The sequence below is a fragment of the Chenopodium album genome, chromosome 8 (assembly GCF_948465745.1).
Source record: "Chenopodium album chromosome 8, dcCheAlbu1.1, whole genome shotgun sequence".
Taxonomy (NCBI): Eukaryota; Viridiplantae; Streptophyta; class Magnoliopsida; order Caryophyllales; family Amaranthaceae; genus Chenopodium; species Chenopodium album.
This window is the reverse complement of record NC_137841.1, coordinates 17968414-17980788: the sequence shown is the minus strand read 5'-3', so window position 1 is coordinate 17980788 and position 12375 is coordinate 17968414.

Genomic DNA, 12375 nt, shown 5'->3' with positions numbered 1-12375 from the left:
GACCATCTTCCACGTCTAAGGGAACATGATCGAAGACAACTTCGCTTGAAATCACCTTCAGTTGTTTGTGACAACTCTCCACAATTTAGGGAATGCCGTCGAAGATACCCTCGCTTGAAGCTATCCTCATTTGTTGCTATAATTTCCCAAAGAAATTACCGAAGATCTCCGCTTGTCGATCTTTAAAAGCTCGCTTGAACTTTGCTTCCGCTATGCCTGTATGCCGACGCTTTTGTTGCTTTTGAACCTGTACGTCGGTGCCTTTTGCGAATGAACCACTATGTCGGTGCCTTTTGTTAATGAGCCAATGCTTAGGCGCTTTAACTAAGTGAGACGATCTTTCATCAGGTCGATCACTTTGTGCAATAAAGCCGATTACTAAAAATCGTGTCAAATTGCTTAGAGGGGCTAACTAGCGTACCAAGGAACCCAAAACATATTGCAAAAAGGTAGAACAACCTCACTGAGTGGCTAAATATTCTGGCGCCGCTGAAATAACGTCAGCGCCACATAACTGGTCGTAACACCAGACACTGGGATTGGCGCCAGGCGCCAATCCTATATGTTGACGCCAAAGTCTAGTGCTTGGCGCCAGAATAGGGTATTCCTTAAATACCCTTTTCTTCTTCATTTTCGCTGTTGCTTGTCGCGTTTTTGCTCGAAAATCTCCAGAAATTCATTTGCATCGTTCTTGCTCGTTTCTCAACCAAATTAGCTCAAATTTGTTGCAAATCAAAGCTTATTTCATCCATTTTCCTGATCTATGTAAGTTTTCTTCGAACTCACACCGGTTTTTGTGAATTTTGTATGTGTTTATTTTTGAATTTTATGAAATTTCGAAACTTAGAATGCTTAATTCTCTTTGTTTGTCAAATTTTATGCCCTGAAATTGCTTGATTATGTTTATATATTTCCTTGGGAGTAATTTGAGACTTGTTTGACTCAATTTGGTGAAGAAATGAACGAATTGCCATTGTTGGACCTCTTAAGGTCGGGAATGCAATGTGGCCCGTTCTTGATGTTTTTGCTAGCAATTCTTGTCCAATTTGTCATAATAATTACTATAGTATTGCAAGATATTGTTTGATTGCTTGAAAAATGTCGTTATGCTCAATTTGAATTTGTGCTGTGTTTTAGTACTACGTACTCAGTTTTTTTGCGAACATAGTATCATGAGGATAGGCGAACCTTAGATACTTTAGAACCTTAATTTATGATAATTCTGCATAATGTATCATGGCTAGACAGCGAGGCTCTGGTTCACGGTCCCGAGACGCTCGACGGGAGCATGAGCCCGTGGAGGACGACGCCGAGCCGTCCACTTCGCTTGGTCGACTCCCCAAGTGGGACGAGCGTACCTTGTTCTTCTCCCCCATCCACCACATTTCTAAGAGGGTGAGACGAGGTATCACCGTTGGGAGGACGCGCTGTCATGGCTCCGGTTGTGACGGTTTAGGCGACCTGTACAAGATGTACATCGCCAGAGATGTCGAGACCAGACTCCTATGGGAGTCCTGTGGTCTTGCTACGCTATATGAGACCTCCGAGGCGATGGTTGCCTCCAGCGGGGGTCACCATGTAGTTCGTACTCTGGTGGAGTTCTTTTGGGACACCACCAACACTTTCCACTTTCCTTGGGGTGAGATGATGGTCACTCCTACCGACTTCAGTCTCATCACAGGACTGGAGTTCAGCTCCGTGCCACTGCCGTTCGACAGCGGGATTAACGTCTTTTCACCTGAGGTCGAGGAGCTGTTGGGGCCGATTACTATTCGGGCTTGAGCTGAGGTAGAGTTGTCTAAGTTCAGCGATTGGGGGATTCGCCGTTCGACTCTAGCAGCGGCTTTTGACGATGGTGCGACCACCCGAGAGCAGCGGGTGCGCATCTTTGCGCTTATTTTGTTGTCAGGGACATTCTCCCCTAACAAGGGTAGTAGGGCGCTGCTTTACTACCTTCATGCCGTCCGTGATTTACACCGGATCGGGACTTATGACTGGGCTAGCTTGGCCTATGCTGACTTCATTCGAGCGCTGAGGGACTCGTGTCGACACCGGTCCTTTGGGACGAATGTTGCTCTGTCCAGCATTTGGAGGGTCGTAGAGGTAAATATTATTCCCTATAAAGTTTAGCTCTAGATTTTAGCTAGCACTTGCTGATAATTTTAACTCCTTGTAGATCTGGTTCTACGAGTACTTCCCTTCTGCTGCGCCGGCGAGACCATCGCCGCACATGTTTCCAGTCAGTGCTTCCTGGGGCAGCCGCCGTGTGGGGATGTCCACTGCGTATGTCCGAGACTGGATCATCGCAGTATGATTCTTTTCTTATTTTCCATTTTGTGATGCTTTAGATAGACTCTCGCCTGATTGATGCTCTTTGCAAGAGCCTGAGGTGTTGTACCGGCCGTGGGTCGGCCTGGCAGTCCCTGGGTTAGCCGCGCAGTATTCCGCTGAGCGTCGCTATTTCTTGGGGACCTATGGAGCGACCGTATACCTTGGAGAGAGGGTTGCTAGACAGCATTCCTCCGATATTTTTGTCGTTCCTCCTTCTCCACCACGTCACATGTTTAACGCCGCGAGGTTGTTGAGCATGTTAGAGGGAGATGGTACCCCTTGGCGATCTTGCACGATCCACGGGCGATGCTATGCGGAGGAGCTACTACCGTTGTTAGCTCCAGTTCATGTACCGGCTAAGGATGTGGCGGTACGATTTTTCATCGTTTATCTTTCGTTAAGTAGCCCCCAAGTGACGCTTCATTGACTTTGTTTTTGCTTTATCCGGACGATGCTGCTGAGTTCGTGCCACCCCGTATGTCTATCCATTACCAGGGGACATACGGGTCGATTGAGGAGATGATTCCTCCGGCTCCTGAGGACGAGCGCTTCGTAGAGCGGTCGATTCCTCGCCACCAGACTCGGGTAAGCTTATTTATTTGCAACTATTGTCCATATATATTATGTATGTTTACTGACTTATTTCTTTGACAGCTCTCGCGCGAGGTGGTTTCGGCGATGGCACGATGTATAGATGCCTTCCGGAGCCAGCTTGTCCGGATGAGGAACGTGGCTACTTGCGTCGGGACGACGCCGTTCAGGAGGTAGCCTTTCTTTCATATGTTTTTGCATTACCGCTTTGATTTTGCCTTGTTTCCGATTTTAATTCCTTTTGCAGGGTCAGCCCATTCCTTCTCGTACCCGCACGAGACCTGAGGTGCGGAGGGATCCGGCGAGGTCTAGCTCAAGGAATCGCCGTACTACTTCAGGAGGTAGGGGTGATCGTTCTGAGGCTGCCCGTACTGATGTGGCAGAAGGCTCAGGTTCTTCCTCTGAGTGTTCTCATGCTGCGCCGGTAGGCCAGGGAGAGGCTACCTCGGCTCTTAGAGGTGGTGGGATGTACGAGGTTGGCTCATCATCGCAGCAACCTCCGCAGCCTCAGCCTCAGGTTGATCTTGGGTGGACTGGTCCCACGTTGAGTTTTCCTCCTCCTACGGAGACTGGAGCTGATAATGGAGCTGGAGCTAGAGCTGATAATGGAGCTGGAGCTAGAGTAGGTGGAGAGGTTACTCCTCGTACGGCGGAGTTTTATGCGATGATGGGTTTGCCTCCCCCTGCGCCGTAGTTTGTACCTGTGATTTTTATTTGTTTTTGACTTTGTATAGAACTTTGCCTTTTAGTTAGACTCATTTTTTAGACATATTTTGTATATACATACTATTATGAGTTTATTTTATTTATCATGTTTTTTTTAATTTTTATTATTATCATTATTATGTGCATGTTTGTGTGTGCAAGAAAGTATGACAAGAAATTTTGCGCAAAAATTCCGTCATTTTTATTATTGATGGAGGGTATCCGACTTTCTTTCTCAAAAAGAAAAAATGAAAAAAGGAAAAGTCAAATAAAATATTGGGTTTATAATAAACTTGGAAATTAATCTAAGTAAAATCCCAAAAAAATAATATAATTAATATAATAGCTATATTAATTAAAAAAAAGAAAAAAAAAAGATGGTTAGAAAAAGATAAGGAAGCTGTAAAGTCAATAGCGGACTCGAATTAAGGTAAAAATTTTTGTTTTAAAAACGCGTACGACGAGGAAAATTGGCGCCAGCTGGCGCCACGCATTTTGGTGTAGCGCCAGGCGCTACACCTAGCGTCTGGCGCCAAATAGCGCTGATTTCGTATCCTTCCCAGATTAAAACTGCTCCGATTTCGTGCTTAAATAGCCCCCTGCCTAGCCGATTCTTTTCATAATTTCAGCAAATAAAATAATTCTTAGCTTTAGAAAAATAATATCATGTATCTAGTCACCAAAACTTTTACCCAATACACCCATTAATGGTGTCGGTCTCTTAATGCCAAAGAAAGAAAAGAATTAGATGTGTTCTACTTGGGGGGAATTTATGGTATCAAAGGGGTAGATCTTGACTTGGATTTTTTTCATACCGCTTTAGAATAGGGTATGATGAAATTAGCCCTTTGCCGGAAGAATTTGGTGCTATTTTAGGATTCCCTGCAATAGATCTCACAGTAATCCCTAGAATAGATGCTTATTATTATAAAGACTTTGAACGCTTCTTCAATTTAAAAGAAAGGGATCTATCAAAAATAGTAGATGGCAACATAGTTAATTTGAAAGAATTTGCTCTCCATTATTTTGATAAACCTTACTCCGAATCTTTTCATATTTATAGAAGAAGGGCTTTCTTATTTTGTATGCTTAATCAATTTTTTCTTACTAGTGGTAAAAATAATAAGGGTCAATCAATTATAACCACCGTACTAGAACAAATTGAATCAGGGAGAAATCCAATGCCATTGATAGTTGGAGAGACTATGATTAGTCTTGATGAACTGAAAAGGAACCCAAAAGCACCTTTCCGAGGTTCTCCAATTTTATTACAGGTAGAAAAATAATATTTTTAATTACAGAAATCAAAAAAATGTATAGTAATAATAATTTATTTGCATTGCAATTTTTTTTTTTTTACAGATGTGGCTAATGGAAAGGCTAGAATTAATTAGCCCTCCGGACAACATTGAAAAGTACACTCCGAATTGTTTCGTGAGGAGGAAGAAACGCTTCTCTAAGATGGGGCGCCACAAATGGAAAAGGGTCTTCAAATCTCGCAATTTTGCTATCAAGTGGGTCATCCCGTGGTGAAAAATAGAAAGGATGGTTGGTGTCAACAAGCAACCTTTCCGCCGTCTTCTAAATTTGTCCCGTATGACTTATTACTATCCCTGCAGGGTAAAAAGACAATACGGCCTTCTTCAGAATATTCCTTCTGGAGATCTTCGTCCTCCCTACGAGTTCCCTGTCTCCCAGGAAGTAGACAGATTTGATGCCTATTGGAGTGCTAGACCTTTATGGGAAGTAATTACCCAAAAGGTTCCTCCTTCCTTGTCCAATGATGTGAAGAAGTGGCTGCTGAAGAAACCTTCAAAGGACTCTAAGAAAAATCAGGGTAAAACTGATGTGAAGAGTCGTCTAGGTGACAAGGTGGTTCTGTTAGGGAACGCTTAGGTGAAAGAATTGAATTCAAGACACCTGCAATGCCTAGGAAGAAAAGTACTACAAAAGATAAGGGAAAAAGGAAAGCTGACACCACAGAGAAAAAAGCTTGGGTAGAAAAGAAGCAAGGAGTCCAAGCTAAAGGGAAACTATCTACTCTAAGATTGAATGTAGGTCCTCTAAAGGATGCCTACTAGCTAAGGTTATGGATGAGGAGGAGGAAGCAGACAAAAATTGGAAAAGGGCTAGGAAAGAAAAGGAAGATTAGGAGCATTGCTTAATTATTAGACTTAGTTTATGTTTTTTAATTTTTATTTAAAGTTAATTTATTTCAGCTTTATTAAAATTCCATCAATAATGTAATTTTATTTTATTAATGAAATTTCAGCTTTCAATTAATTATTTACTTTAAATTTATTTATTAAAGCAATGAAAATCGAAAAATATTAATTTTCTAGAAATTCTTCGAGTACGGAAGTCGAAAATTTTTCGAAAAACACGGAAATATTTCCAGAGTTTAAACTGTTAATTGGCGCCACCTATCTGCGACAGGCGCCAGCCACGGCGGTCTGGCGTCAGGCGATGGTGCCGTTGGCTGGTGCTGATGGTCCTTGGCAGGCACCAGAATTTTTTCTGCGACGCCTATAATTTGCCGATCTTCTGTCATATTTTTAATAAATTCTGGGTGCGAGATTTTTTTGGAAAATAAAGTGACCACACCCGTAAAGGGTTGCCTACGTATCCTTTCTTAAGGAATCACGCCAAACGTAGCTCTCTTGAGTATCCTACTCAAGTAATTATGGGTAGTATTTCTTAAGTTGGTCAAGATTTGTCATGTTCGAGAACTCATTGCCATGTATATTAGTTAGTTTTGCTGCACCCCCTGACAGGATTATTTTGACAATGTAGGGTCCAGACCAATTAGGTCTAAATTTACCCCTTGGATCTAAAACATTTTTCCTTAATGCTTTTAACTCCAAGTCTCCTACTTTGATGTTTCTTGTCTTGACCTTCTTATTAAAATGCCAAGCCATACGAGTTTGATAACACTGAGTGTGATGTAGAGCTTCTTGTCGTTTTTCATCGAGTAGAATTAATTCTTCATATCTTGCCCTAGTCCATTCAACTTCATCGAGTTTACTCTCTAACGGAATGCGTAGAGATGAAATTTCTAGTTTGACAAGTTGTACGGCATCCATTCCATAAACCAAGGAAATGGCGTGTTTCCTGTTGATGTACGGATTACCGTGCGGTAACCCCACAATGCGAAGTGAAGTTTGTCAGGCCAATCCTTATAATTTTCTGTCATTTTCTCGATGATAGTCTTTAAATTTTTATTAGCTGCCTCGACTGCTCCATTTGCTTGAGTTATGTAAGGGGAAGAATGATGATGTTGAATGCCATATTTTTGTAACAATGCTTCACATTCGGCTTGAAAGTGAGTTCCATTGTCACTTATCATTTCATGTAAGACTCCGTATCGACAAATAAAGAGTGCTACATGTTTTGCAGTGAGTTTAGCGTATGATTGCGCTTCGACCCACTTTGTAAAGTAATCAATTGCTACTAAGATATATTCGTGGCCTCCTGTTCCTGGGGGAGTAATTTTGCCGATGATGTAGATTCCCCATGTAGAGAATGGCCATGGTGACGTGTAGGTGTAGAGCAAGGATGGAGGAACATGTTGTAAATTGGAATAGATTAGGCATTTAGGGCATCTTTTACATATTGATGGCAATCCCTATTCATTGTAGTCCAATAATATCCTTCTCGCATTATCTTTTGGACTAACATTTTGCCATTTATGTGCGTGCCACAGATTCCTTCATGGACTATTCTCATTGCTCTTTGTGCATCGTTTTTTCCTACACATAAGAGAGCTCGACCCTTAGGTACCTTTTATGTAGCTCGTTGGCTATGAGTACATATTGGGAAGCCAAAAGCCTTAATGCTCGTTTTTCTCTTTTGTCAGCATAGGGAGGGTATTCTCCTTTGGTGACATAATTGAGTATATCCGTGTACCACAGTTCTTCTTCTTCGTCTTGGACTACTTCGTCGTCTTCTATAGCCTAGATGTATGCTGGTTTGTGCATTTTCTCTATAGTTAGAGGCATTTGCTCGATTTCCGTAGGAATCCTAACCATTGAGGCTAGTCTTGCCAAGGCATCAGCGAATTGATTTTCTTCCCTAGGTAGATATATGTATTCTACCTTCTCTAACTGATCGGTAAGAGTTTCTAGATAGGTTTGGTAAGGGGTTAGACTTTCTCTCCTTACTTTCCACCTTTTAGATATTTGATTGATAATCAAAGAAGAGTCTCCGAATATCCTTAACTTTTTTACTCCCAATGCCAAAGCTGTTTCAAGGCCTACCACGCATGCTTCATATTCAGCAGCATTGTTGGTAACGTCGAAATCAAGCTTTATAGAGATTGGAACATGCTCTTTTTTAGGTGATACTAGTAATACTCCAACGCCACATCCCTTTTGGTTTGAGGCTCCTTCGAAGTACAAGGTCCAAGTATCATCTTTAGTGACCATTAAGTCTGCATCTGGAAATTCATTGTTTTGTATTGGCGTCGAGTCTTCTATTGGAAAGTCTGCTAGAAAGTCTGACACCATAGATCCTTTGATAGCTTTTTGCGGCATAAACCTTACATCAAACTGGGCTAAATTGACTATCCATCTTGATATGCGTCCATTGAGTGTAAATTTCTCAAATAGATACTTGAGTGGATCTAATCGGGAGACTACAAAGACGGTATGCACTAGCATGTAATGTCTTAACTTGGTTGTGGCCCACACCAAGGCGAGGCACAACTTCTCAAGTGGTGTATAGCGTGTTTCGTATTCGAGCATCTTTTTGCTTAGATAGTAGATTGCGTTTCCTTTGCCTTCTACTTCTCTTTGGTAACCGTCAAATATAACCTAAGAGGTATTCCGGGAAGTGCTGGTGCTAATATGGGAGGATTTGCGAGATAGGCTTTGATCTTTTCAAAGGCTTTTTGACACTCGTCATCTAATATCACTGGTACATTCTTTTTGAGCTTTTTTAAGATTGGTTCACATATTGTCGTTAATTTCGATATGAACCTACTTATGTATTGCAACCGGCCAATAAATCCTCGAATTTGTTTCTCAGTTTTGGGCGGTGGCATTGACATGATTGCTTTAATCTTGGTTGGGTCTATCTCTATTCCTCTAGAGCTTATGACATAACCTAAAAGCTTGCCTGAGGTGACCCCAAAAGAACACTTAGATGGGTTCAACCTCATATTATATTTTCTTAGCCTTTCAAAAAAATTTTTTAAGGCTACTTGATGGCCTGGACGGTCTTTTGATTTTACAATCATGTCGTCGACATATACTTCGACTTCTTTATGCATCATGTCATGGAGTAAGGCAGTTGCTACACGTTTGTAAGTAGCACCCGCGTTTTTCAACGTGAATGGCATTACCGTATAGCAGTAAGTGCCCCATGCTGTTATAAAAGTTGTTTTCTCCATGTCTTCTTCTACCATGAGAATCTGGTTGTAACTTGCGTACCCATCCATGAATGATAGAAGCGCGTGATTTGCCGTGTTATCTACCAGAATATCGATGTGTGGTAAAGGGAAGTCATCCTTTGGACTTGCCTTATTTAGATCTCGATAGTCGACACACATTCTTACCCTTCCATCTTTTTTCGGAACTGGGACGACGTTGGCGACCCATTCGGGGTATTTGGATACCTTGATGAAACCTGCAGTTATTTGTTTTTGGACTTCTTCTTTTATTTTAAGAGCTACGTCAGGTTTCATTCGATGTAACTTTTGTTTTACAGGTTTCATGCCTGGAATTAGTGGTATAGTGTGTTGAGCTATTTCTCTATTAATGCCTGGCATATCTTCGTATGACCAAGCAAATACATCGATAAATTCTTTAAGTAAGTTAATTAAATCGGTTCTTTCTTGTTCATTAAGTGTTAATCTGATTTTAACTGCTCTTTTATTGGTTGGATCATTTGAGATATCAACCGTTTCAGCTTCTTCAATTACCGGTGTTTTCTTTTCGAGTGTTTCCATTGCTTTAATAATTTCTTTGTCTTTTTCATTGTTAGTTAAGCAATGCTCGTCCTCTTTGGTTAGAGAAGAACACAAGAAATAAGGAGAAGGAGAAATATTATTATACTCTAAGATCATTACATAAAAGAGTGATATGTCCTCAGGGACTTGATCACTAACTATTCTAGGAGAAGAAATAGAGGGGGAAGGTGCTACTACTAAAGACCTAATTGACTCTATAGGGAGAGACTCCGACTCGGACTCTGACTCAGACGACTCTTCAAACATTGGTCCTTGCCCTGTCGTGATGGATATTTTCCTTCCACTTGGAGTAGTCACCTTGACGGTCTTGCGCCACCCTTGTAGTGATCCTTAAGCAGGAGTGATTAGCTTCGAGGGATCGAAGCTTTCGCTTTGTAAGACTGTTTGAATGAGCGAGGAGTTATCTTCTCTGTATGTTGGCTCATTCTTTTCTCGCCCAAATAGTAATCCCATGACGTTAAAGTCAAAGCGTGGGGATGCTTTCTCCTTATGGGCAGGAGTTGGGATTTCATCTATGAAGTAACAATCCAAGAAAATCTCAAATCCCGGTTGCCTTATGCCGTTTACAACAAATGGCTCGGGAAATTCATGACATGGATAGTCCTCTCCTTCTTTTATAAATTGACCATTAAGTGTAAGAGGGTACTGATCCATTGGGATTGCTTTCTTTTGAGTGCGAGCGTCTCTACGCACCTTTGATTTTTCCTGGGCTCGCTTAAGATCTTTCCGAGTCGGTTCGAAACCAAGTCCGAAAGTGTCTAACTTAGGGAGGCCAGGTGACTCCAACGATTTTGCTATTCCCTTCTTCTTTCCTAGGGTTATCCCAGGAAAATGTCCTTGTTTCTTCATAATAGAATTTACAATCATGTTGGAATGGGGGTCATGGCAAAGAGGGGTCCTTTCATCCTCCTTGATTAAGGAGACTTCTTTGTTAAAGCTCCATAAGTCTTCATCATCCTCGTCGTGCTCCACATTAATGATTGGATTTTCTATAGACTTGATCCTCATAGGCGAAGCATCGATGGTGATAGGAATTCCCCCAACTATAGCCTTTACTTGTTGGTGGAGAGATGACGGGACGGCCTTTAGGTCATGAAGCCAAGGGCGCCCCAACACCAAATTGAACGAAGCTTTAATGTCTACTACTTGGAAAGTAGTAGCATGTTCTATTGCTCCCGCCGTTACGTTCATGGTAATTTTACCAAGAGCTTGAAGACGAGTGTTGTCGTAGGCCCTTATTCCTTGTGTAGACGGAGTTAAATCTTCATCCCTTATGCCTAGCATCCTTGCAGTTCTAAGTGGGCAGACGTTGATGGCCGATCCATTGACTACAAGAGTCATAGGGACATTCATTCTCTTGCAAACTACCGTGAGGTTTAATGCCTTGTAATATTTGTCACCTTCTTGAGGTAAATCCTTGTCAGAAATGGTGATCAAATTAATTGGACTAGGAAGATCACTTGTGAGGAAGTTGGCTAACCCCTCAGGAGTAGTGTCAGAATCTATCCCAATTTTGTCCAAGGCATTCATTACAGCCAACCTATGTTCTCGAGATGTCGCCAAAAGTTTCCATACGTTCATCTCAACTTTTGTCTTCTTAAATTACTTAACGATATCATTATCTTCAATGATAGGTATGGGAACTTGTTGTGTGGTTGGCATAGGTTGTGTTAAAACGGGAGGGTGCATTCTCCCGGATCTTGTAAGGACGTCTATCGATGAGTCTTCTTCAGTCCAAAAGTCATCCATGGCGTACGACACAGAAGGTGGAGATCCTACTATGTCTTTTAAATAGACGTCTTCTTCATCACTATCCCAAACTCCATTAATGTTTGCATCGTCCTCTTGTGGAACTTGGACTAGTTTCTTTTCATCAATCATTTTCTGAATTAAATCCTTAAATTTAAAACAGTTTTCGATAGTCTGACCCCCTGATTGATGATACTGACAGTAATATCTATCTGTCCTTTTCAATGATTCGAATGGTCTCGGTTCGAGAGGTTTGATCTCGCCACTCTCGTAGAGCATTTCAAATATTTGTGCGTATGGGATCCCAATTGGAATGTTAATTATAGTACTCTTCTTGGGTTTTTCAGTGACTTGTAAAGGAAAACGTTTTGCCTCATAAGTCGTTCTCATGGGTGTGAATTCTCTCTTAGGTTCATCTTTCGGGAGTGGAACCTCGTCGTATTTCTTTTGAAGTTCCTTTATTGCTTTGAGAGTTTCACGTAGCAAATGCGATCCTTCCATCATAGACAGTGTGAGCGATTGTATGTCTTCTTTACTTGCCGATTCTGGAAGGCTATCCATGGCGTCGAAGAATATCTCCTCGTCTTCTTTAATGGCATGGATTTCTTTGACAGGTTTAATGAGAGACGAGGGGTCAATCTCGTTTTCCTCATCAGAGATAGCCAAGGCATTAGCGAGAGGTGCATTATCAATTCTTGGCTTCTTACTGGTTGGGGGCAATGGTAGCTTGTTTTCGATTAAGTCTTGGATAGCTTCCTTAAGCTTCCAATAGTTTTCGGTGAGATGGCCCCTACCTTGGTGATACTTGCAGTGTGAATTGGGGTTCCAATTAGCCGACCTCTTTTCAGCTGGTGGGTCCCCAAATGGTCCAATAGGAGTTATAAGACCTTTTGCATTTAATCGATCAAATGCGGTGTCATAACTCATGCCAATAGGAGTAAAGTTCCTCCTAAATGGTTTCTTTTGTCCTTGATTGTTCATAGCAAGGACTTCACCTAAATTAAAAGTGCTAACATTGTTTGAGTGGGTGG